Below are 25538 nucleotides of genomic sequence, written 5' to 3'. Positions count from 1 at the left end.
GACTTTTCATTTGATTGGCTTGGTAACCCCGTGGAGGATTAGTAAAATGTACTTCTGAGTGTGTCAGGGTTGGCTGTGGAGGTGTGATCTTAGAGTCTGTATGTGGACCCTCACCCCTTCCTCTAAGGTGCTGCTCCCCAGCTCTGCTTTCCAGATGCCACGAGCTAAGCAGCTTTGTCATACAGTATCCATTTCTTATGGTGTCACTGCCTTGGAACCATGTGACTATGGACTGCATCCTCGGAAGCCATGAGCCAATTCAACCTCTTTGCCTTGATGTCAGTAACTTTTCTCAGCAATGGGGAAATCAACTAACAAAGTCACAGTGAAAAAAGATGATCAACACAATGACCCTACAACTTTATTTCACCCTTTGATTCACTGAGCCTTTTGCCTTGAGAAATCTCTGGAAGAGTCATGTCTATTATTCATGTAAGATCTTAAACTCTAGGGACTCATGATGAACTTACCAAAAATTCTACTCTGTATTTCTCTTTGTCTCAAGGAGAAGAGAATGTCTAGGTAACCCTGTAGATTCTTTCACTCAATAAGCACACAGCGAGAACCTGAGATGGTGCTATGGTTTGGGTATGGATTTTCCCAAAGGTTTATATGCTGAAAATTTGGTCCCATTTAACTGCAGTGTTGAGGTTTTAAAGCATTTAAGAAGTTGCACTGATGGGACAGTAGTGCCTATAATCCTAGCACTTAGGGGAGGCTGGAGCAGGAGATTTATGAGTTTGAATCCAGCCTGGATTACATAATGAGTTGGCCAGCTTGCACTATATAGTGAGACCTTATCTCAAGCAAACAAACTTGGAGTTAGTGGTGAGTAATTAGAACATGAGGGATCTATACTCATGATTGGAGTAATGTCATCTCCTGGGAGTAGGTCAGGTCTGGTAGGGCTGTATTAGTTCCCAGGAGAATGATTTGATGGCTGGGCATGGCAGCATGCCAATAATACTAGCTAGTGGGATAATAAGTTTGAGGTCAGCCTGGGCAGTAAATAAATAAATTTCCTAGCATAGGTTCAATGTTCAGTACTGCAAAAGAAATATGAGTTGGCTCCACTCCTGAGTTCCCCCTCCAAACACACTCTTGCCATTGTGGTATCATCCACCATAAGGCCCTCACCAGAGACCCACATATACCAGCATGTTTTTGAGCCTCCAGAACTATGCGCTAAATTTTTAAATTTGTGAAATATTTCCTTGCATGTATTTCCAAAGCTTATGTTTTGCACTTTGGCAAGTAACCCCAAAACTATTTTCCAGAGCAACATTTCCATTTTTCTCTCATGGACTAGAGAAAATCTAGCCCCTATTGCATCATAAAAGACCCTTATGAAAGAGGACTTTCAGAACTACTTGAGAGGTGGCAAGAAGAATGAGCTACGTGTGTTCAAAGCAAAGGGGAGGTTTTTAAAAGAGGAATTATTGGCAATATGTCTTTCATTTAATACTTTTTTTGTCTTTTTCCTTTTTATTGGTAACGGGGATCGAACTCACGACTGCCTGGTTCCAAGGCAGGCGCTTATGCCGCTGAGCTAAACCTCCAGCCCCAATTTAATACATTTTTTAAAAAAGATTCACCATATCTTCTCTTTTTTTGGTGCTGGAGTGGAACCCAGAGTCTGGTGTACATTAGACATGTGGGCATGTGTCCTTCCAACTAAAGTGCACCCCCACCCCTATTTATTTATTCTTGAACTTTCTTCCTTTGCTTAATTATAGCTTTTAGCATATGTTATAGACAGAAACACACTTTTTTATTACACCCCAGTTTTGTAACTGAATTTTAGTTTTCCACATTCATTTTAGAACAAACTTGTTAGGTTTTCAAAAATTACCTGGTTGACAAATTTATTAAAAACTGCATTGACTTTATGATAATCAGTGATCCATGCTAAAGTTTCCTGAAGTTTCAAAAAGAAACTCAGGTATTTTTAAAAGATAATTTTTTCTAGTTAAAGGCAGTGAAACAAAAAAACATCAAATTGTTCAACTTCTTCCTTCCATCAGAGGGGAAGGAAGAGGGAAGTTTGCCATTTCATAGTCTGTTCCAAAAGCCGGTGGCTTGACAGCCTGAGTATTCTTGAGGGATCAAGGGCTGACCCAGAAGGCTGCTGTCTCCTGTCAGCCTCTCATTCGCAGGTGGATCTTGCACAAAAGATACTCTTAGATCTACAAACTGGCATATTTTTTTCACTGAAAGCCCTTCTGTCGCAAGGCCTGGAGGGCATAATTCAGAGCACTATGAACGAGACACGAGGGATCTTGAAAAGAAATGTTACTTTTGAAAGGTACATGCAACAGCCAGTAAAGCCAACTCACCATTAGAGAGGATAGTCACTCTGAAAGCCCAGGGGTGTGCAGGGGCACTGATGGGGGCTAGAAGAGGACAGTGGGCTGCCACAGCTAAGCTTCGCTCCCTGCTCTAATTATTTGGGTGAAGTTAAAGGTGCACAGACTCTGGAGCCACTTAACCTTTTGGTCTTCTCCGGGAGAGGATTTCTGGTCATGCTGGTGATAATGGGAGGTCAGCGGTTCTATTTCCTGTCTGTAAACTGGCTTCTGGTTTCACATCTCAGTCTCTGAGTTTCTGTTCTCCAAAGTTTTAACATAATAATTTCTATTCAGCCCCAGAAGTTTGAATCATGTAAATTGTGGTTGAAAAAATTGTGGTCAAATAAACATGTGTCTGTTAGAAAACTGAGAGTGTTTGAAATAAATCCTCAGTGATGCTAGAAAAGGCTTTATATATTTTTTCATTTATCAAGATAACATGATTAAAGTTGGTCGGTAAATGAGAATAGTATAAATAACACTTTTTACCAATATTTAGTAATACTGAGATGTTACTTTGTTAATTTCTATTGCTCTCTAGATTCCTTTTAAAATGTTCGCTCCAAGTTCGCTTACTGAGTCTACAGAAGGAAATATGGCTTTGGGATAAAACCGTACAAAGGATATCAACTAGTTATTAATTGAATTGCATTTTCATCGTTAATTGGGCTTTCTTTTTGATAACTGTGTAAGGCTGACAAAACAGGATCTGGGTCTTTGTGCCATCAGTAAATGACAAAAGTGACAGAAATAATAGTCACTTATCCTGGGCCCTTTGCTACCTAGTGTTCATCTATATGATCTGTTATGAATAAAAAGCATTGAAGCCTTTGCAGTTTCAGAAGATAAATGTAGTGGCATTAAACAACTTGCTCATGCTCATCACAGATGTAAGTTAAGTTTTAAGAATTTGTATCTTTGCGCAGTACCCATGTTAAGTGTACACTATGCGTCATGTGACATCTATCAGTGAGCTAAACAGATATCCTTTCCGAAGACAGACAACAACCAATAGACCAAGTAATATTTTTAAAAATGTGAGTTCACCAAACTATGCAACTTGAAGCAATTTACTTAGCCATTTTGGCCATTTGCTTTCTCATCAGTAAAAGTGAAGTAAAATAACATCTGTGTGTTTATCCTGAGGATTAGAGATCCTGGCTAAGCATCCTTTATCCAAAATGCACCAGAAATGCACCAGAAATGTTTCAGATTTTTTTATTTTTATAGATTTTAAAATATTTGCTTATCAATAGTGAGAGAGAGATCGGGGATTTAACTCAGTGGTGTAAGTGCATGCCTGGCAAGCATGAGGTTGTGAGCTCAATTCCTGGTACCAAAAAATAGTGAGGGGGTGGGATTCATATCTAACCATGGAAATCTTTTGTTCCATCTATAACTGATACATGTTGCCTGAAAGTGATTTTATGCAACACCTTAAATAATTTTGTGGATGAAATCAGGTTTATGGTGTGAACATTTTCACTAGTGTTTTCAGGTTGGTATTCAGGTTTGGATTTTGGAGCATTTTGGATCGTTGCATAAGGAATGCTGCATTAAGTGGTTTCAGTGTTATAGTGTTACTATAATGAAATATGAGACATTGGGAAATTTATTTATTTATTTTTATTTTGAGATAGGGTATCACTAAGTCTCCATTATGGTTTATATCTAGATATTCTCCCCAGAGCCCCCATGCATTCATAGATGGGACTTTGGGGATGTGAGTGGATCATGAGTGTGTGATACTGGATTAGTTCACGGCTGATCTTATACCTGGGTATGATTTTGGGAGGTGAAATCTTCTTGGAAGAGGTGAGTCACTGTGGATGTGGTCTGGAAGAGTATATACGATATATACCCCTTTGACATGGCACCCTGCCTTGAAACCAATAGGTTAGGGAGTCAAACCTCTATAAACTGTGAGCCAAAATAAACATTTCCTCCATTAACTTGTGTGTATTGGGTATTTTGACCCATAAGAAAGTAATTAAGATAGTCTCTAAATTGCCCAGGCTGGACTCTAATTTGTGATCCTTCTGCCTCATCTTCCCAGAGTTCTGGGATTACAAGCCTCTGCCACCTGGATAGACTTGATAACTTCATAAAGAAAAGAGGTTTACTGAGGTTAAAGTACCACACAGCTAATGGCCTTCTTGCTGGCAGAGTCCTGACACTACAGTGGGCATTATTTGGAGAGAGACAGAGAAAGGCATGTGTATGTATATCCTATGGTCTCTGTTCTTCTCCTTCTTGAATGCAACTGGCATTCAAATGTTGGGTTCTACCATGATGACCTTGTAGAATTCTAATCACCTCCCAATGGCCCCATCTCTAAACACCATGTCATGATTATGTCAGTGGCCCCCAAGCCTCAAGCAATTATGGACTCTACCAAATCTAGCATTTGTGATTGGTTCAGTGGTTAGCACTCAGGTTGGTGGTGCAAGTGCTACACCCGCCTAGGGATGGAACCAGGATATGGTAATGGCAAAAGAAGGTGTGTCTCTCTCGCTTGCCAGTTCCTGCTTGCTGTTTGCAGCCAGCCATGAATGGCAGCCGGCCATACTACCCTGCCTGCTGCCTGGAGCCAGCTGGGAATGGACGGAAACCTCTGAGAACTGTAAGATATAAACCTTTTCTTTCCTAACTTTGGACGACATCAGGTATTTTGTCTCAGCAATGAGTAAAAAGTAACTAAGACACACCATCATCAGATTATGGTGGATTTCCAGTCATAGTTAGATTTCTACCTTCCGTTCTTTAGTGCAGGGGATGGAACACAGGACCCCACGCATACTAGGTAAGAGCTCAGCCACCGAGCTACAGCCTCAGCACAGTTTCTACCCTTTTAGCGCCTCACAATGGAAATCAAATGTCAACACACGGACTCTTAGGGATAACACTCAAAACACATCTAAACCATAGCCAGTACTCAGCCTGAAATTATACATTGTAAGCTGTTTTATCCCGTCCTGGAAGGTGGGTCCAGCTGATACAGCTCAGTAACCCAGGCAGCCACACTTCCACTCTGACAGCTAACCCACCCACTGTGTTTCTTCCATTCTTCCACTCAGATGTTGCCAGTGTAGGTACGAATATAAGACTTATCTGTTCAGTTTTTAATCCATCTCTCTTCCAACATTTTGTTCTTCTTATGAATAAAGTCAAGAGCCAGTTTCATTGTCCAATAACTTTCTTGCATCTTGACCTTACTTTTAGATGTCTACAAAGTCTATTCTAATGTAAATTTTAAAAATTTCTACAGTCCCATTTTGAATCTTTAAGCACTGAATGTGGTCGGTGTTGTTTCTCTTGCTTCCAGCCCAGGACAGATCCAGGATTAGAAGGCAGCTATAGTGAAGCAAGGTGGGAGATGCTCATTCCCTGCTTCATCTGCTCTTCTGTCTCTGCATCCTGAGTGAGTGTGGCTCCTCCTGGGCTGGAGTGTATTAATTTCCTGTGGCTACTGTAACAAACCACCACAAACAAGTAGCCTAAAACCCAGAAATACATACTTTCATAGTTCTGGAGGCCAGGAGTTTGAAATCAGGGAACTAGGCTGAAATCAATGTATTGACAAAGATATGCCCCAGCTGATGCTCTAGGAAGAGACTATTCTTTGCTTCTTCCAGCTTCTATGGCTTCAGATTTTCTTTGATTTGTGGCTGCAGCCCTCATTGTTTACTTCTTTGGTTGTACCACCTCCAGTGTGCTATGGGTTCCCTGCTGCTTTTTTACAAGTATACTTACAATTGCATCTGGGGCCAGTTGGTTAACCCAGGAAAGTCTCATTGTCTCAAGATCTTTATCTTAATTACATCTGTAAAGACTCTTTTCCCAAATAAGGTGACACCAACAGGTTCCAGCTATTGGATGCAGGTACCTTTGACAAGTAGGGGGCATTTCTCAAATGAACACAAGTACTGATTGTTCCATTATGGGTTTCTGCATAGCACAGGTAAGCACATTCTGGTTCTTACTCAGAGGGGTTAGGTTTGGAATGGGTGCTTATCATTTACCACTGGACTCTCATCTCATGCAAGCCATGTCCTTGGGTTCACTGTGCGAATCTTCTGCTTCTGCTCTCATGATCCAGTAATGTAGCTTCTCTCAGGTATAGCCCCACTTCCTTTACTTCAATCTCCAGGGATATTCTATGAATGGGCCCAAGATAGGAATATCTTAAGGATCCCTGAGGTGATTCATATATGCCTTCATGGTTATCAAATGTTAGATTCAACAGTTCATAAGTGATGATCTTGCATCGAGTTCTTCATAGAGCAATGGTGGAATGAACCTGAGTCTGGTTATTTTGAATGGATCAACAGCTCTTCCAGGTGACAACCTATGAGGTAGAGGTGACATCTCTCAGTGTGGGTGTTATCTATGTTTGCAGCAATTGGCTGTTGCACACACAGTCTCCATGGCTGTACTCAACATTTTACTGCTGTTAGTTTTGCTACCTCTAGATGTATCTGTCTCTCGGTTCATCTATTAATCTAAGTATACTATTGATTTTGTTTCTCTGGAAGACTCTGACTAATACATAGTGAGCCCATATGTTGAGATGAAAAAGATTTTGTCTGTATCTCTAAAATAATCTTGTAAGGATTTATTTGCTCTTTGTTATCCTCACTTAAGAAAGTATAGGTTATATTTCCATCTTCTCCACTCTGACTTAACAAAATTCATTGCTTTCTTGGAATGTGTGTGGCATTCATCTTGGCATAGAGTGGGCAGGGAAGTGGGGGTGGAGGACCAAGCGAGAGGAAAAGATGAAGAAAAAGCTAAGCAAAAGTTCCTCTTCTCAAAGCTGAGAAAAACTGGTTGGGTTTTCAGCACCTATATGGCAAATTGTATTTTCCAAATATAGCACAGCGATATTCCCTTTTCCCATATGTTCTTCTCTAATGTGACTTTGCCACTTTTTTTAACAACAGAAAGTGGAGTCTATTTCTTCTTCCTTTAATTTGGGTGGCTTTGGGCTGGGGATTAACTCAGTGGCAGACATAAGCACCTGCCTGGAAACCACTAGGTTGTCAGTTCAATCCGCAGTACCAAAATTTTTAAGAAATGTATATAAATCTGTGTGGCCTTGACTCATAAATATGCCAGTGTGGCATTCTGGGACTTCCAAGCAGGTCAAAAGAAACCTTACAGATTTTTGCCTAGATCTCTTGAAAGTTTGTTGTAAGATACTCTCTTTGGTACTCCAGCTGTAACACTGTGAGAAGCCCAAGTGATAGGCAGAGACCATGATTGGGCACATTAGCTGATGGTCTCAGTTTGACTCCTAACCTGTTACCAGCCTCAACTGTCACTCATATGGGTGGACCATTTTGGATAACCACAACACCTTCACCTTTAGTTGACTGCAGCCCCAGAAGGAGAAACCAAATGAAAATCCCCAGTTGAGTCCAGTTTACCCATAGAACCACGAGAGATATTAATCAATTGTCTTTAGAACTGGAGCGGTTTTTAAGACACTGATAGAGACCACAGAAACATAAGTACAGCAGAGCATTAAAATTGTACAATGCTTTTGAATTTTACATGGACTTTAATTAGAACATTGAGTGGATTCCTAGGATGGAAATCCTGGGAGCCAGCACTCTCTGCTGTATTTAACAGAGCAAAACTTGACCAAGAAAGGTGATGGTGAGGTTCAGAGGCTAACGGTGGCAGCTCTGGAACAGGATCTGGATCACTTGTTCATCTTTATCCACACGGAGGATCCTGCACCTCCGTCCAGCCACTGGATTCAGCCTAAGACTCTTACCCCAGTTCTAAACAGTCATTCCTCACTGTGCTTCCTATCCTTCCTTTCCTTTCTAATTCCTTTCTGCCACTGGCTTAGTTCAAGCCTTCTGTCATTGCTTCATAAACAAATGGTGGAGGTTTCTAATGCTCATCTACATGTTTTGCAAGCCAGTTTTCAACTTACCATTTCAGATTACCGAGCAATGGCTCTAAAATACCAGTTTGGTCACTCTCCCTCTCTGATATTTGTCAAAGTCCCCCTACAGATGAAGGTGTTCAAATCTCCTATGAGCAGACCGAGCACTCCACGACCTGGCATCTTCCCCCACTTCAGCCCTTCCCATCTCCAGCCAGAGCTGGAGTCTCTTTACCCACAACTTCTTTCCCAGAACTCTGTATGCCCTTCCTCTCCTCATCCTACAGCCACCCCTCAGCACACCTATCAATCAATTTCCTTCCTGAAAAAAAAATTGAGTGATTTTTCTTTCCAAAATGTACTCCTTTCCTTTCAGGGTCTTTAATCCTTTAAAAGTAAATAAAGCAAAGCAAGAAAGCAATTAATTCTATAACTGGATTTGAAAACAGATAATACATTTCATCTGATGATACCACCCCAAATGTAACGCCATTCACTGGGGATGCACTTGAGGGTAAGAAAGCTGCAAAATTAATATTAAGAGCATCCTATTTCTTCAAGATGAAGATTCTGCTCTGCTGTTTATCAAAGCACACACACTTCTGGCCTAATTTGGTGCGGAGTCACTATGAAAGGAAACAGCTTAGTAAGAAAATGCAACACCCATTAGCTCTTTCACAGATTCTGAAGATTTGAAATAAAGTTAATTGGATTTGTTCACAGATCTAAGAATCAGCCCACAGCCGTGTTCCGAAGGGGATTCCAAGGAATGTTGGTTCTAAGAGAAATGTGAAAAAGTGTTCTGTGATGTAAATTGAGGAAATACAGAATTAAACAAAATAAAATGATCTTTGTGCCCTTGAGCCCCCCCTCCCCCATCTCAGAGGCTTCACTATGCTAATATGCACAGGTCCTCTCCTGCAGGGGGCGATGGTATGCTGGCAATCTAGTCTTTGACCATGAATCTCTTCTATGAGAGATCATCTCACTCCTCTAATGGTTGGTAGAATAATTTGGGAAAAGAATATTTTCACTGAGATGGTAGTGATTGCTCCAAGTACTGTAGGTTGAGGCTCAGTCTTTTGGTCAAACAGATTTAATTTCCAGAGGATGGAGAAAGGAAATGCATACTCCCTTTCTATCACTTTATATTACAAATTTTTTCTTCTTAGAGAGTTACTGTTGTCGAAATCCCAGATGACTGTATATAAATTTACTGCGCCTCCTGGCTGTCTCTAAGTCAAGCATGTGCTTTGTGGAAAAGGGTATACATTGCCTTGCTGCCCTTTGCCAGTTTTGCTGGAGAGGTGAATAACGGAAGGAAACTGAATGCTGTGTGTGCATATGAGCTTAGTCAGTGGACCAGGACAAGAGACAAGAGAGGATGAATGGCTGGACAAGGATCAGAGTATATGATGAAAGCCACTGCTGCCACATCTGACCTGGATTTTCAGGTAGACCAGAAAGTTACAGAAAATTCTAAGATCAAATACTTGGAGTAAATTTTTGAAACAAAAGGAAGCACTTTTCCCTTTCAACCCTACACATGACTTGGCATGTAAAGGAAAAGCTTTTTTATGAAATTACAAGCAGGAGTTGAACCCTCTTCTTCCCTCAAGCCCTCATGAATGCCAAAATCTGAAAACTGTACATCTGAGTTTTCCCATTGTTGAACACAATACCAACATTCGCAACTTCAAGGAAGATGGTATAATTTGGCTCATGTTTGGAGGGGATTCAGTGTATGGTCAGTTGGCTCAAAGGCAAAAAGATCATAGCAGACGAGTGAGGTGGAGCAAAACTACTTGATTCATGGTGGCCAGGAAGCAGAAATAAACAATACTTAAAGGAAGGAGTGAGAGACCAGAAATACTACCCAAGGCCATGCCAGACTTGTGCTCCATAATTCCCTGAATGGTATCCAAGGCCAATCCAATTAACATGTGATGTTAACCACCATACACACACACACACACACACACACACACACACACACACAAAGGGAGATGAGGGAATATGTAATTATACTATGTAGCCTGTAATTACAATTTTCAAAATCCAAGATACCAAAAAATTGGATACCTAAGTTAAAAGATTTGAACAAAGACAATCTCCTCACGCATTTGACATTGAAATATGTAGTTAGTTCTAAGGCTCCTAAGTTGTTTAGTGCACCTTGGAGACTAGTATTAAAGCCGGGAGCCTGACAATGCCATTAAGTATGGTCTATCCTATAGTGACATTTTATACTTCGATATTTTTAGCTAACGCAATAGAGCAAACATCACAAAACAGTCATAACAAAGGATGCAAGCTTAGCCCTAAATCTTGAGTGCACTCGATTTGTGGGATTGTCTCATTCAAGAAAATGCTACTACCAGGGGCTCTGATACCTTTATTTCAGTAGGCTTTTGAGTATTTGTTAATAAGAACACTTTCTTTTATTCAAATAATATTTAGTGCTTTACAATTTTCTCACATCATGTCACTATCTCATTTCCTTTCAACTAAAATGCAGTGTTCAAGGAAACCACCAAATATACATGGTTGTATTCATTACAGCCTGCTTAGGAATAGGGAGAGCTTCAAGATCACTCACTTGGTAATTCAACAAGTATTTACTGATGGCCATAATATGAGTTAGACCCATATCAGGAATTGGCACCTCACAGCCTAGAAGACATGACTGAAAAATATAGTAAATGATACATTATAAATAATGACTGAGATGACTAACACTCTGCCATTAATCCACCTGGGAGCACTCGCCTCTGCTTCAAACACACTTACCTTCTTCCTTCTCTCTCTCTCTCTTAAAAGTTGAATGTTGATGAAGTCATTTTGCTGTATAGGTCATTGTTTGTGAGCCTTTAATTCCACTGTCCTGGCTACCTCAATTCCCTGAATTGATTCAAACCATTGAACTTTTGGTCATTTTTGTCTTGGGGGGAAATGCCAAAACTCATATGGTGCCCGATCTGCTAGAGATGGAAGGGGACACCTAATCATATTTTCATGGGACTGACTACCTTTCCAATGGATGGCACTCAGAAGCTACAGTCACTGTATTTTCTTTTTAAAATAATGTGCTGTAAGGGGCTAGGGATTTAGCTCAGCGGCATAAGCACCTGCCTTGTAAGCAGGAGGTCGTGAGTTCGATCCCTAGTACCGATAAAAAGTTAAAAAAAAAAATAATGTGCTATAAAGATGTTCATAAATGAAGATTTTAGAATTGCTTCAGAAAATGGCAGTTATGGTGGAATAAATGTGTTCTAAGTTAAGTGGAATATTTTAAGGGAGATGAATGACAATATGCCTTTTATTGTAACCAATTTTTAAAAATTTAAACATTCTCTGACTATTTTGATCACACAGTATACACAAGTTTAAAGGACTGAAGCAGAAAAAAACCCTTAAAAATAGAAAATGTAATTTTCTCATGGTAATAAAGAATATGGGGCAGAAAATGGTGTAAGCTTGAGAAAGATGGGGAGAGGTAGAGACAGCTTCAGACGGGTGGGAGTGAAGATCTCTCCACAGAGAGCAGAGACCAAAGAGAGAAGTAAGGGATAAGCAGTAACCACAGTGATGTGGTAGCTGAAGGAAGAGTTTTGTAAAGACTCATATTTGTAAGACAAGGTTATGTTTAAATGCTGATGATTCACGTGACTGTTGCTATAGCTTAGATTTAAAGTGCCACCCAGAAGTCTCGCATTTGGAGGTGGGGTTAATTGGAAGGTAATTAGATCAGGAGAGTCTAATGCTTACCAGTGGGTCACTCCATTGATGGGTCCTCAGCTAAAAATGTTATGGGAAACTGGTTAGAAGAGGTGGCTCACTGAGCATGTGATCTGGAAAGATGTACTTGTGTCCCTGGCTCTTTCTTTCTCTCTGAGTTTCCTGGTCGTGAAATGAGCAGGTCTCTTCCACTGTGTCTTTCTGTCACATTGTTTCTGCTTTAGAGCTGGCCAACCATGCACTGAATCCACTGAAACCAAGAGCCAAAACAAACCGCTCTTCCTTAAGGTTGTGTCAAATATTTTGTCCTGGTGATGACAAAGTAACTTATAGAGTCAATGACAAGATGTACTGATGTAGCATGTTAGAAAGAATTAATGGAAAGGTGTTGTTGTGGCTTTTAGCCTGGAAATCTGATGATGGAGTCACTTAGTGAAATATGGAAAATTAGTAGTTTGGCCTGAGTCGTCAAATACAGAACTAAATGGAGATGTTGAGCAGTTAGATATATGTGACTAGAATTCCAGGGGGAGATCTGGGAAGCAGATGGAAATTTTTATCTACATGATGGAAGCATATAAGCCTGGCTAATACTACCTAGAAAGGAAATATCGTTGGAAAAGAACGGGTCCAGTGATTGAACCCTGGATCTTCCAATATTTAGAGACTGTAAATTGAAAACTTGTTTCAAGGAAGAGCAAGTGATTAATTATATCAAATCTTGAGTCAAATCAGAACAATGCTTGTGTGTTAGTTCATGCACTTAGCAACATGGAAGTTACTGACCACCTTTGACAAAAGCATTGTCTGGAATGGTGAGGGTGAGTGTGATGGACGGGGAGGAGGGGTTGGGAGGGGTTAGGATGAGAAGAATGAGACACAGCTCACCTTTGTTTGTGGAGGGGGGAGTTGTGCTGTGAATGGACCACTGATACCTTTGTTCCTTCAGGGAGATGAAGTCACCTTTTGGGCAAACTTCAGTATGCAGAAAAAGTCTTGCATGAGTTATTTTTATAACAGCACCAGCTGACCTCATGGGAGAGCCCACAGGGAGATGAGGTCACGAATATATCACACTTCCTTTTATTGTTCTTCACTTCTTTGCACTTCACAGATACTGAACTTTCTTGTTTCCTTTCTTCTTCTACTTTCCTTCCTTCCTTCCTTCCTTCCTTCCTTCCTTCCTTCCTTCTTTCCCTCATTCTTAAAAATTGAAGGTTGTAGCAGTTTTGCACCTAGAAACATTGCTATTTTTCTAACAACATGTGCTCAGTTCAAATATCCAGGTCACATTTTGGAAATGCTTGTAAAATTTCAAACTTGTTCATTATTATTATATCTGAACTTGGCATAGGGCTGGTCGAATGAGACAAAGAAATTTGGCTTGTTAGGTTATATTTGATTATTCTTATAATTCTGTACAGAGGGACCTTTGATCTTATATATAAAACAGCTTGTTTACTCAACAGATGTTAATTTGCTGTTTGTTATGGGGGACAGGTCTCACTATATAGTTCCGGCTGGCCTAGAACCCACTGTGTAGCTCAGCCTGGCTCAACTCACAGTGATCCATCTGCCTTTGCCTCCCAAGTGTTGGGTTTACAGGTGTGTGCCAGCATGCCTTGCAGCAGATATTTATTGAGCACCTATTAAGACTCAATCACTGTTCCAGATTCTGTAGACGTAGTAAGAAACAAATACAACTCTCTGCCTCAAATCAGTTTTAAAAAGTGATCCACTTATGTGTCGTCTATGAGAAGCATCATAGATACAAAGATACAAGGAGACTGAAAATAGAAGATGGAAAAGATATTTCATGTGAACTATGCCTGAGGGCTGCAGAAGCTACACTAACATCAGACGGAGTAGATTTTAAAGCAAAAATTATTACAAGAGATAAAAAAGAACATTTTATGATGATAAAATGACAAACCTATCAAGAAGACATGACAGCTATAAATACTTATGCCTTTACCTACAGAACTCCAAAATATATGAAGCAAAAACTGAAAACCTTTGAGGCAAAGATAGAAAGGTCAACAATAATTACTGGCAATATAAATATCCACTTGTGATAATGAACAGAAAAGTAGGCAGAAGATTCCAAAAATGGAAGACCTTCCAAACACTACAGACTAACTAGAATTCCACCCACCGGCACAGAAAACACATTCTTTGCAAATACATGTGGAACACTGTCAGGTTAGACCACAGACCATATGTATTAGGACATAAAATAAATCTCAAACCTCAATAATTTTACAAGGGCTGAAATCACGTCCTTTCCAAGCACAAGGAATGAAATTAAGAACCAATAACAAAAAGAAATTTAGGACATCAACAATATATAGAAATTAAACAGCAGTGAAATAACCAATAAGTACAAATAGGAAAGATAACTAGAAAATAATAATAAAATAGAAAGAAAAGACAAACTAAGCTCAAGTCAATAAAGACAACAATATAAAGTTTAGAGTCAAAATAAATAAAATGAAGAAAAGAAATGTATTAAAAATCAACAAAATAAAAAATTTGGTTCTTTGATAAAAATAAAAGTGTTGAAAATATTTAGATTCATTGATCAGGAAAAAAAGAAAACTCTAATTTCTAAAACCAGGAATAAAAGAACACTGGTATCAAACTAATAAAAAACTTATTGTATGCCAACAAATTAAATAACCTAAATGACTGATTTCAAAACTACTACAAGCTACAGTGAGAAGAGAGTGTGGGGCTAACATGAGAATAGAAACAAAAGTCCATGAAAGCACTGAGAGTCCAGAAATGCAGCTACCTGTCTAAGATCAGCTGATTTTTAATGACCTGACAATTGAATGGAGGAAAATAGTCATATGAACAAATGCTACTGGAAAAGTGGAATATGTAAATAACAAAATTGGGTCTCTACCTTCTGCCAGATTTCCAAATCAAGTCAAAATGGAGCATAGATTTGAATGTAACAGATAAAAATTATACAATTCTCAAGGAAAGCAACTAAATTTTTGTGATCTGAGGATAGGGCTGGTTTTTTAGTAACAAAAGCCACAAATACATGAAATAGACATCATCAAATTAAAACATTTGTATTTCAAAGAAAATCATCAAAAAGTGCAAAAAATCACACGTGAAGGAAAACAATTGTAGATTATGTACGTGATAAGGGACTTCACTCCAGATGTATAAAGAGCTCATTTCTTATAATAAAAGTTAAATAACAAAGTAAAGCATGACCAAAGGATATCAGCAGATATTTTTTCCAAAACAAATATATGAGTGGCGAGAAGCCCTTGAAAAAGACAGTCATCACTAGTCACTAGGAAAACTTACAGTAAAGCCAAAGGAGTATCACTTTCCTTCTACTATTCTAGGATGACTTAACTAACTTTTTAAAAGGCAAGTAACTGTTGGCAAAGATGTGAAGAAACTGGAACCCTTACAGCACTAGAAGAGCGTGAAATTGTGCATCCATTGTGGGAAATACTTTGGCAGTTCCTCAAAAACCTAAACAAAATTTCCATATGACCTAGTAAGTCCTTGCCTAGATGTATACCCAAGAGAAATGCAAACATATGTCCACACGAAGACTTGCTTGTGCGTATTCATAGTGGCCCTTTTCATAACAGCTCAGAAGTGGAAGCAACGCAACTATCCATCGACTGAGGAACCGGTACACAAAAGGTGGCCCGTTCTCGCAGTGTGGGATGACTCAGTCATAAAAAGAGTCAAGTACTGACACATGCTGCAGTGGGAAGGAACGGGAAAACATTATGCTAAGTGAAAGAAGCCAGAAACAAAAGCACTTATATAATTTCATTTAGATGAAATATTCAGACAAGTTGGTAGAGACAGAGAATATTCATGCTCATCAGGAGCTGGAGGATGGGTTGGGAATAATTGCTAATGAGTATGATGTTTCTTTGAGAGCGATGTAATTGCTCTAAAATTAGATAGTGGTGAGCTTGGGGCCTGGTGAATGCATCAGGATGCTGACAGGGTGGCACAGGCAGAGACAGCAAGGCAGCCTATGTCTCCTCTTGGACACTCTACCCCAGGCATCTCTTGCATTTAGTCATTCCTGATTTTATCTGTGACAATAAACTCAAATGTTTTTATGCTTCCTTGTGTGGAAAACATGGTAAAAATTCCGAGAACACTGAAAGACTCAGGACCTCGTCCCTGAATGCTTTACAACTTCAAGGAGGGAAATATATCAGATGTAGCTCTTGTTTCTAGGGTGGATTTTGAGCATCTGGACTTGTCATTTAAAAGCTTGACACGCTGTCAGATGTGACTTGATGAAACTATGGATCCTGCACAGAAGGGACCTGCGGGGCAGAGTCCCAGCCATCAGAACCAGCATCCCACCCAGAACACTGCACACTGGAGTTGCTTTGATACAATCTGATGAGAGCTGATGAAGAGCCCAGTGAAAGCCGCTGCTTGGACCAGAGCCTACAGCATAATAAGGAGCTAATGGAGGTTAGCATTGCAAATGCGCACTGACTTTTAACAGGGCTTCTTGATTTGCACTCCCCTGCCTCAAATTCCTCCTTGGACCCTTCTGAGCATGGCGTCCTGGACAATCACCTCGCTAAGGATTGGCAGGCATAGGTGATACTAGAGACTGAACTCAGAGTCTTTACCTTGAGCTACATCCTCAGCTTTTCTATTATTATTAATAATAGAAAAACAATAGCTAAACAAAATTTCTCACAACTCACAACCTCGCGCTTGCCAGAGAGGCACTTAAGCCACTGAGCTAAATCCCCAGCCCTTAACTTTTACTATAAGTTAACTGTCCTAACTGTGCCCTGTGGCTACACTCACTAACAGGATTTGTTTTTTCTGGGGCTCTGAGTCTATGGACAACAGTGGCTGAAATCCTGCACAGCGGTAACTGGGTGTTAGCTTCACTGATCCCAAAGCTGACTTCAGGACTTCAGCTTCTCTGTCCTTTTTCCTTTCCAAGGGTTCAGGTCAGACTCCAGCCATGGTCTGTCTCCACAGTATGGCCTTCTGTATAGATTCCCACAGCAGTGTGTTTTGTTTGGTTTTGTTTTCTTAAGTCACAGAATTCTTTGCCAGAGAAGAAGCACTCTGGAAGGCTGAGGCAGGAGGATCAACTTTTTGAGACTGGTTTGAGCTTGCTGGGAGATGGTGTTTAATAATAGCAATAATTACTATAATAATAACAGAAAAGCTGAGGATGTAATTCAAGGTAAAGATTCTGAGTTCAATCTCTAGTATCAGCAAAAAAAAAAAAAAAAAAAAAAAAAAAAAGAGAAAGAAAGAAAGAAAGTAGGAAAGAAAGAAAGAAAAAGAAAAAGAAAAAAATGGGCTAACCAAGTATGTGTTTAACTTAAGACCTTGAAATGAAATGCAGGGTGTTCAGAGAAGAAAGCTAGGCTACTGTCACAGACAGATGGACACAGCATTGACCTGCCCTGGTAAGCCATGGATTCCTGGCCAGTTTTGTTAGTCAGCCTGCTGGCCTTGGAGGATAACTGCATTTCTTTGGGCTTCAATTTTGCTATAAATAAATTTAAAAATTCCGAGGGAGGCTGCGGTGGCTGGCCTGCAGCCTGGCAGGCTTGGTAGTCACACATGCGCTGTCCTTTCCTACACTGAACGGACACTGACACTGATTTGTGTTCACTAGTGGAAGGCACTGGATAGTGTTCCTGATATCTGGGTCCATTTTTGCCGTTTTGGGGTGCTGTGAGCTGCCATGCTGGAAGTCCAGTTACCCTGTGAGAAGGACCATGAGAGCAGATGGAGAGGAGAACTCATCTCAGTGGAGTTGCCAGATGATTCCGGCCTCGGCCACCGTCTGGCAGTAGTCGCGTGAGAGACTATAAACCAGACCAGCAGTAGAATCTCCTAGACAACCCTCAGAATCGGAAGATAATGAGAGCCTGTGATTGTGATTGCAACTGTGATTGTTTTAAGCCACTAAGCTGTGGGGGGCGGTTTGTTTGCTGCAGCAGGCAATTGAAACCAAAACGTAAACATGAAATGCCAAACAATTGATGTTGTTAATATTGCTGTAGCAGGTACCATTCAGTGACCCCTTATTCTCTCGTAAAGAAAGTTAAATTTGTAATGCTTTTACTAGGTAATTTTCCCAAATCTGTTATTCCAGAATAACTATAAACACTATTTGCCCCTTGTGCATTGTTTAAAACACTGGTTCTACAAACATGATTTATAGGCAAACTTCCTTTTTCATCCTGTGTACCATATTTCCTGCCGTATGGTCGATGTTCATCAAGCAGATGCTCTTTTCTGTATAAGGGGTGAAATGAATTATGCTTGAAAGGTAGTTTAGAAGGGTTTGTTATGTTTTGATCTGTGGTGCTGAAACCATGGACACTTGGACCCCGGGTTCCCCAAGCTAAGAAAACAAACCCATGGGCTCCTGGAGTGAGGGGTGGGGTGGGGATGAAACACTGAACATGTGCTCCACCTTTGTTCCATCTTGAAACTTCAGTTTATCAACATTAGAAACACCAAAAACCAAAAACCCCAAACCAACCAAAGTACACATTTGAAAGACTAAACTGTGACTCCCATAAATATGTTGAGTATACCTCACAGTATAATCATGTATTTTTAAAAAGATGATTCAGATGAAATTAAGATAGATCCTCCTGCCATCCAGCTGGTGTCCTTGTAGGCAGAAAAACTTTGAACACACAAAGGGACCTAAAAGAGGCATAGGATAGGCACAGAAAAAAGACCCCATAAGGATGTAGGTAGAAGCAAAAAGAGGCCTCAGAAGTAACGCAATTGCTCCAACACCTTGAGGTTGGACTTCTATACTCTATAACTGTGAAAACATTATTTTTTACTGCTTAAGCACTTTGGTCTGTGCTATATTATATGGCAGCCATAGAAAACCAATGCACTTTAGAAACAAATGGTTTTAAATGCACTGTACTGGCTATCAATTTCTGTTCAACAACTCTACATCTCAGGAGTGTAAAACAAGAATTTAACTTTGTGTATGATTTTGTGGTCAGAAAATCAGGAAGATTTCAGCTAAGCACTTCGATGTTTGCCATACTGCCTAGAGGAGAGCTACCACACTAGAGCTGAAGACTCTCCTTGTGGGGCTGCCAGCATAGGGCTAAGCTCAGCCCGGCCTGATGACAAGGACCTTTCGTTTATCTCTGCATGGGCCTCCTTATGCGGCTGCTTGGGTTTCTTCACAGAATGGAGGTTGCATTCCAAGGATGAGTGTTCCAGGAGCAGAAGTAGTAGTGTAAACTTCCAATCTCTTAAAGCCTGGTTGTAGAAGTGGTGGATCATGACTACTTATTCTATTGCTCAGGAAAATCACTAAGGCTCCTCTTCATCTCAGAGCTTCCAGCTAGGCTTTTTGGTATCCTTATTGATAAACAAAAATTTAAGGAGCAATAGCATGGCAGATATAACAAATCCATACAGAGGAAAATATAGGGGATGGGGGAAACTTTAACTCAGTGCGGTGGCCCACACCGGTACTCTCAGCACTGAGAAGGAAGAGGCTGGAGAATCACAAGTTAGAATCCTGCCTGAGACACTGAGTGATACTTTGTTTTAAAACTTTTAACAACTTTGTTTAAAGAGCCGAGGATGTAGCTCAGTGGCAGAGTAACTCTTGATTCAACCTCAGTACAGTGAGAAGAGGAAGAAAAATAAGAACAAGAAGGAAGAGGAAGCAAAACAAAAACCAGTATTTTCCATAATCAAAATGGGACAACGGGGGGCAATAAGATTAAGTAGGAGTAATTTATTTATAAGCCAAATGCAAAATAAATATCTATGAATACCTAATGATAAGGATAAATGGTTGAATTAACAAACGGAGTGATAATAGGCACATCTTTTGCATAGAAGACTTCCACATAATTCATGTAAATACTGTACACGAGGGGAAGGACACAGCTCTCCACTCAAGAGCGTGATGACTTTCCCTTGAAGAGCGCAGTCCAGAGAAGCCAGAAGACAGTAACTTTTAGTGGTGAAAGTTGACAAGCTCTATCTCAGCCAGGTAATTAAGGTTAATGTCAATAGTGATAACTCATATTGATAGTGTGCACCCCTGATAGGATGTAATGGAAACTGCATTTTATCTCTGTGGTCTTCTTCCAAACAGCTCATAACTTTAGGCTAATTCTAAGAAAAGTTATAGGACAAATGCCAGTTGAAGGAAGGTTTCCTTGATCAGTGCTATTCAGAACTTTCAAGGTCATCAGAAAAAGGGCAGTCTAGCAAGCTGTCACATCCAAAAGGCGTCTAAAGAGGCATGGCAACTAAAGGAGAAGATCACAAGTTTGAGCCCATGTGAGAAGAGTAGCAATAACAAATTTTAAAAATGGCCTGAGAATGTAGTTGGTGTGAAGACCCCTCGTTCAACTCCCAGTACACTTAAATCAATGAATGAATAAATCAACACATAAACAAACAAATTCATAGTCAACCTTGAGGTAATGCAGTTTCTCCTGTTTTCTTTTGAGTTTTATAGCTTTATGTTTTATATTTAGTTCTATTATCATTTTGTGTTAATTTTTGTTTGAGATGTCATGTATTTGTTGAGTCACTTTTTTGTGTGTCAACTTTCTTATTTTTGACATTTGTTCCGGTGCTGTTGGTTTGATTATCTTTTCTCCAGTGAAATACTTTTATATAGCTGTCAAAAGCACAAGACTACATTTGTTTGATTCTGTTTCTCAGTTCTCTATTCTTTTCCACAGATCTCTGTGCCACAAATACCGTTGTTAAACGATGAGAGTGACAAAGTAAGTCTTGAAGAAACTCTTTCTTCTTTGTTCATGTTTCTCAGAAATATTTCTGACTATTTTAAGGCTTTTTTCACATTTCAGTCTGAATCTTGTAATCAGCCTGCCAATCTCTATGAAAACTTTTGGTGGAAATTTGATTGGAACTGCATTAGAACTATATGTCAAATTGCAGAGAATTGACATCTTAATGTGAAATTTTCCAATCCATAAATAGAGTATGTATCTTCATTTACCTCAACTTTACTTAACTATTCATGAATATTTTACACTTCACAGGACACAGATACATCAAATATTTTTGGAGCAGTTCCTTTCAGATTTAATATACATCTATGGCAGATAAGACAATTTGCTTTTTATCTGAATTTTTAATCCACCCTGAAATGCCATCGTGTCTTACTAGAGATTTTTAAGTCATTTATATTGTGTGTAATTATAGTATTTTTGGCTTTAATCTCCCATCTTTCTGTTTATTTTGAGCTTTGCATGTTTCCTGGCTTTTTGTGACCTCAGGTATTATTTTCTAATGTCGGTGTCATTTAGTTATACGGTTTGAAAAATTTGTGCTTTAATTAATGTTTTACCCCTGTGGTGATTAGGGCAGAGTATCAAATTGATTTTGGAATTTGCCGGGGAATGGGTGTAGCTGGCTTGGTTAAGAGAGAGACATGTGGTTATCCAGGTATCTGGCTTTGTTGTCTATATCTGGTCCTTTGCTCCCTTCTCTATGACACTGTTCTCCTGCTCTGTTTCCCAGAAGAGATATATAAACCAAGAATCTTTGCTCTGCTCCTCTCTTCTGCCTTGATGTTTTGGCCTTGGAGCCAGCTGCTCATAGAATAAAACTTCTGAAGCCATGTGCCAAATGAATCCACCTCCTTTACACTATGGGTGTTGTGTCCAGCAATGAGAAAAACAATCAACACAGCCCAATTAACTTTTTATTTCCACTCCAGATTCATCCTGTCTGCCCTGGTTATTATTCCAAGCTTCCATTAACAGGGCTTCCATGACATCTGGCTATAGAATGGGTTCAATCAATGGTGCCCCAGAGGCAGCACAAGGAGGGAAAGTGGGGCTGGGCTGGGACATGGTATTCTTCCGTGGCAAGCCACTGAATGCTCTGCAGGACCTGCTTGTTCGGTCTTTCCTCCTCCAATTTCTGGAAATCGCTTTTTCTCCTTCACGCCTAGACGTAGCAATAACTTCAGTAACTACTAGCTCTTCATTCTCTGTAACTACACAGCTGTGAATGCCTGCTTCTTAAATAAACTATCTTCATAGTACCCTCTTTTGAGAGTCTCATCTGGCTTCTATTAAAACGTGGTTGATTTAGAGCATTTAGTCATTTGGGTTCAATGAAATTAATAGTACACCCTCTTCCCCAAGCAACTGGCTGATTCAGAGAAACTCAGGCTGAGATGATAGCAACTTAAGTAAAAAAAAAAAAAGAAAAGAAAAGAAAAGTTAATGCTTGTACTGTTTGACTGACTTTTCAAGCCTAAAGCTGGCAGTTTGAATATCTATTTGGAGGATAAAGTATGCATTATGGGGGATCTGTCTTACTTTTGAAATCCAATGTTTTGTTCCACTTTATTGTTTTGTTTTATTCCTGTATCTAGTAACTTGTGTAACTATTTTGAAGATAATAATATGCAATATAGAAAAAGAAAGAAATTAATGGTACAGTTTGGTTTATATCACCATCTTATTATTTCTAATTTTCCCCTCTTCTCGCTTTTCTTTATTCTCTTGGTTTCCTTTAGCATTTATTAAGTGATTTTTGTTACTGTCCTCATAGCTCTATATGCAGTAAATCTGGCAGTGGTCTACTTTTCCTAGCCTGTCATGATTATCTTAGACATAATGACATTTGCTCCTCATTCGACTATGGGAAGGTACGTTTATTCCATTTACACTTCCCCTGACTTACATGGCATTGTGCCTGTGCATCAGTTTGCAATCAAAGGCCCCTAAATCTATTTATATTTCATTTTATTTCTGGTATGGAGATCAATCTATTTCAGTATTTAAATGTAAACTGAGTAGCCAGGCCCCTGGAGGTAGGGTAGGGAGGAGAGCTGTATTTCTAGTCCTGTCTCTTACACCTGGAGTCTCTCAGAAGAACAACTTAGCTTCTGAGTGCTGCTGTAAGAATTGACAATTTCTACATCACCAAATTCAAATTATATTGTCCCTTGGCCAGTGATATTGACTGAATGCTGTTGTCCTCTGGAATGATATTTGGAGGCAGGATTTTAGGAGGTAATTAGGATTAGATTAGGACATGACAAAGAGGTCCTCATGATGGGCTCAGTATCTGAACGCTTTTTAAAAAGGTATTAAAGAAAGAAGAAAGTAAGAAAGCAATAGGAGACACAGATTGCTATTTCTCTGCTTTCTATTTTGTGAGGTCCAGTTAGAACAAAGGATCTCTGCAGACATTTGATGGGCTGGTTCCTTGATTCTGAACACTTTAACCTCCAAAGTGTGGCAAAGAAATGTGTGCTGCTTAACCCACTAGGTATATGGGGACGTGTTAAAGCCAAATGTAATTAACACATAAATTAGTATGGATAAATGGCGCTTTGGTAACCAAGACCTAAAACTATGCCAGAAGCTTGGGAGAATTTGTAGACTGTAAAAAAATTCAATATTCTTTTTAAAAAGGGTTCTTTAAAGTCATATTTTGGTGAAGGTTCAGGAAAAAGAAGTAGATGAGAGTGGAAAAAGTTTCCATCTTCTAAGAGAATACGTGAATAATCATGAACAGAATGTTGGTAGAAATACAGATGATAAAAGCCATTCTCGAGATCGCAGGCAGAAATGAGGAACATGTAATTGGAAACTGGAGGAAGGTAATCCTTTATAAAATGACAAAGAATTTGGCTGAATTGTGCTCATGTTTTACTGTATTATGGGAGGTAAAGATGCTAACACCAGATATTTCACTGAGAAGATTGCTAAGCAAAGAATTAAAGAAATGGCTTGGATCCTCTTTACTGCTTAAAGGAAAAGCCAAGAAGAGAGAACTGAATTAAAGAGATAATTGTTAAATAAAAAGGGAAAGGACTTAAATATTTGGAATATTCTTGCTGTGTCCATACTATAAGAGAAAAATGAGAAAGCATGCTTGGAATGGAACAGTAACAGTGAGGGTGTGGCGGGTAGACTAACTTTAGAGGGAACATGTGTGTTTCTGTGTGCGTGTGTGTGTGTGTGTGTGTGTGTGTGTGTGTGTTCCCAACCATGCCATCTCAACAAAATCAGTATAAAGAAGAATCTACACAAGTATAAAATTTTCCAGTTGGGAATCAAAAGAAAATAAAATGGAGCAAGATGAAGGAAGACCATTGACTTCTCAGAACTCACAAGATTAAACCATAGAGTTACTAGGCTACAAACATGTGTTATCATTCGAGACAAGAGAGGAGAAACCCCAGTGGTGATCTACCTAGAGGTCATCAGACTTGCTGCTCCCAGCATGAGCAGGGCCAAGCCTGCAGGAGTGTGCCATTCCTGTCATTGACATCTCAGGTCCGCGTATTTGCTGCTTCCCAAAAGTCTCAGGAAGCTTGGTGGAAAGGAAAAATATTTACTCAAAGCTAGCTCTATCTAGAGTGGCCTCATACTGCCCCAAATAGGCATCTCACTGCATCCAAGCCTAGAAGGGCCTTTTGTAGTAAGGAAAAGAGGGGAGAAGGAATGCAATGAGACAAGAAACAACTCTCCCTTCCCTGTGGGGAAACTAAAGGAAACTGGACTTTGACCTTCTGGTACAGCAGGTACATATTCTGTCCATTTGTCTGGGAAGTTATGCCCTAGGTTGGAGGAAGTGGCTTGTCTCTAAAGAAAAACAAATTTAATTTTTAAGGTTCCATTTTGCTCAACTAGCTTTACCACCTCAGTTTTAAATAACGGAATGAATGTTGTTTGTGGGACCTTGAGGGTTGGCTTTGCAGGAGTCACAGGGTGCAGCCCACATTGAATAGAACCACCAATGTGACCCTTAGTGGCAGAGCCGGAGACATGGAAACACTGTCCCAAAGGTCTTAGTGGTGGGACGAGTGCGTTGATGGGTCCAGAAAACAGCAGCAAGCCAAAATACCCTTGTGCTTCAACATCTCATAGAATTTGAGAGGAAAACACAGAGATTCTTCATATCCCCTCTACCCTCACACACACACATTGTCTCACTCCTTATCAACTTTTTGCCCAGAAGTGGTTCATTTATTTCAATTGATAAACCAGTGCTAATTGACCCTAACTATCCAAAGTCTAGAGGTTACATTAGGATTTATTCTTGGTGTTGCACGTTATACAGATTTGAACAAAAGTGTAATGGGATATACGCATCATTACAGTATCATTAAGGATATTTTCAAATCCATCAGTTTGCTCTGCACTCCGTCTACTTATCTTAACCCAATTCCTGGCAATTGCTGTCTTTTCTCCATATCTTTGTCTTTTCTGGAGTGTAATATAATTGGAGTCACCCAGTATATAGTTTCAAGGTGATTTTAATATAAATAGTACAATTAGAGACAAGGGGCCACTTCCTGCCACTCACCTGAATCTGGGAAACAACTCAAGGCAAACCCTCTAACTGTTGTTCTCAGTTCTACTATCTATAGGCATAGATCAGAAAGACAATGACCTCTGAAAAGGCCTTGGGAGATTAAAAAGTCCCAACCCTGGCAGCATACCTTTCTTTACTTGGGGCTCATTAAAGTTTCATGTGTAAGGTCCGCATATCCAGTTATAATG

Source organism: Cavia porcellus, unplaced genomic scaffold (assembly GCF_034190915.1).
Source record: "Cavia porcellus strain 051 isolate PalLab524CR breed Dunkin Hartley unplaced genomic scaffold, mCavPor4.1 scaffold_23, whole genome shotgun sequence".
Lineage (NCBI taxonomy): Eukaryota > Metazoa > Chordata > Mammalia > Rodentia > Caviidae > Cavia > Cavia porcellus.
Note: the sequence above shows the minus strand (reverse complement) of the source record.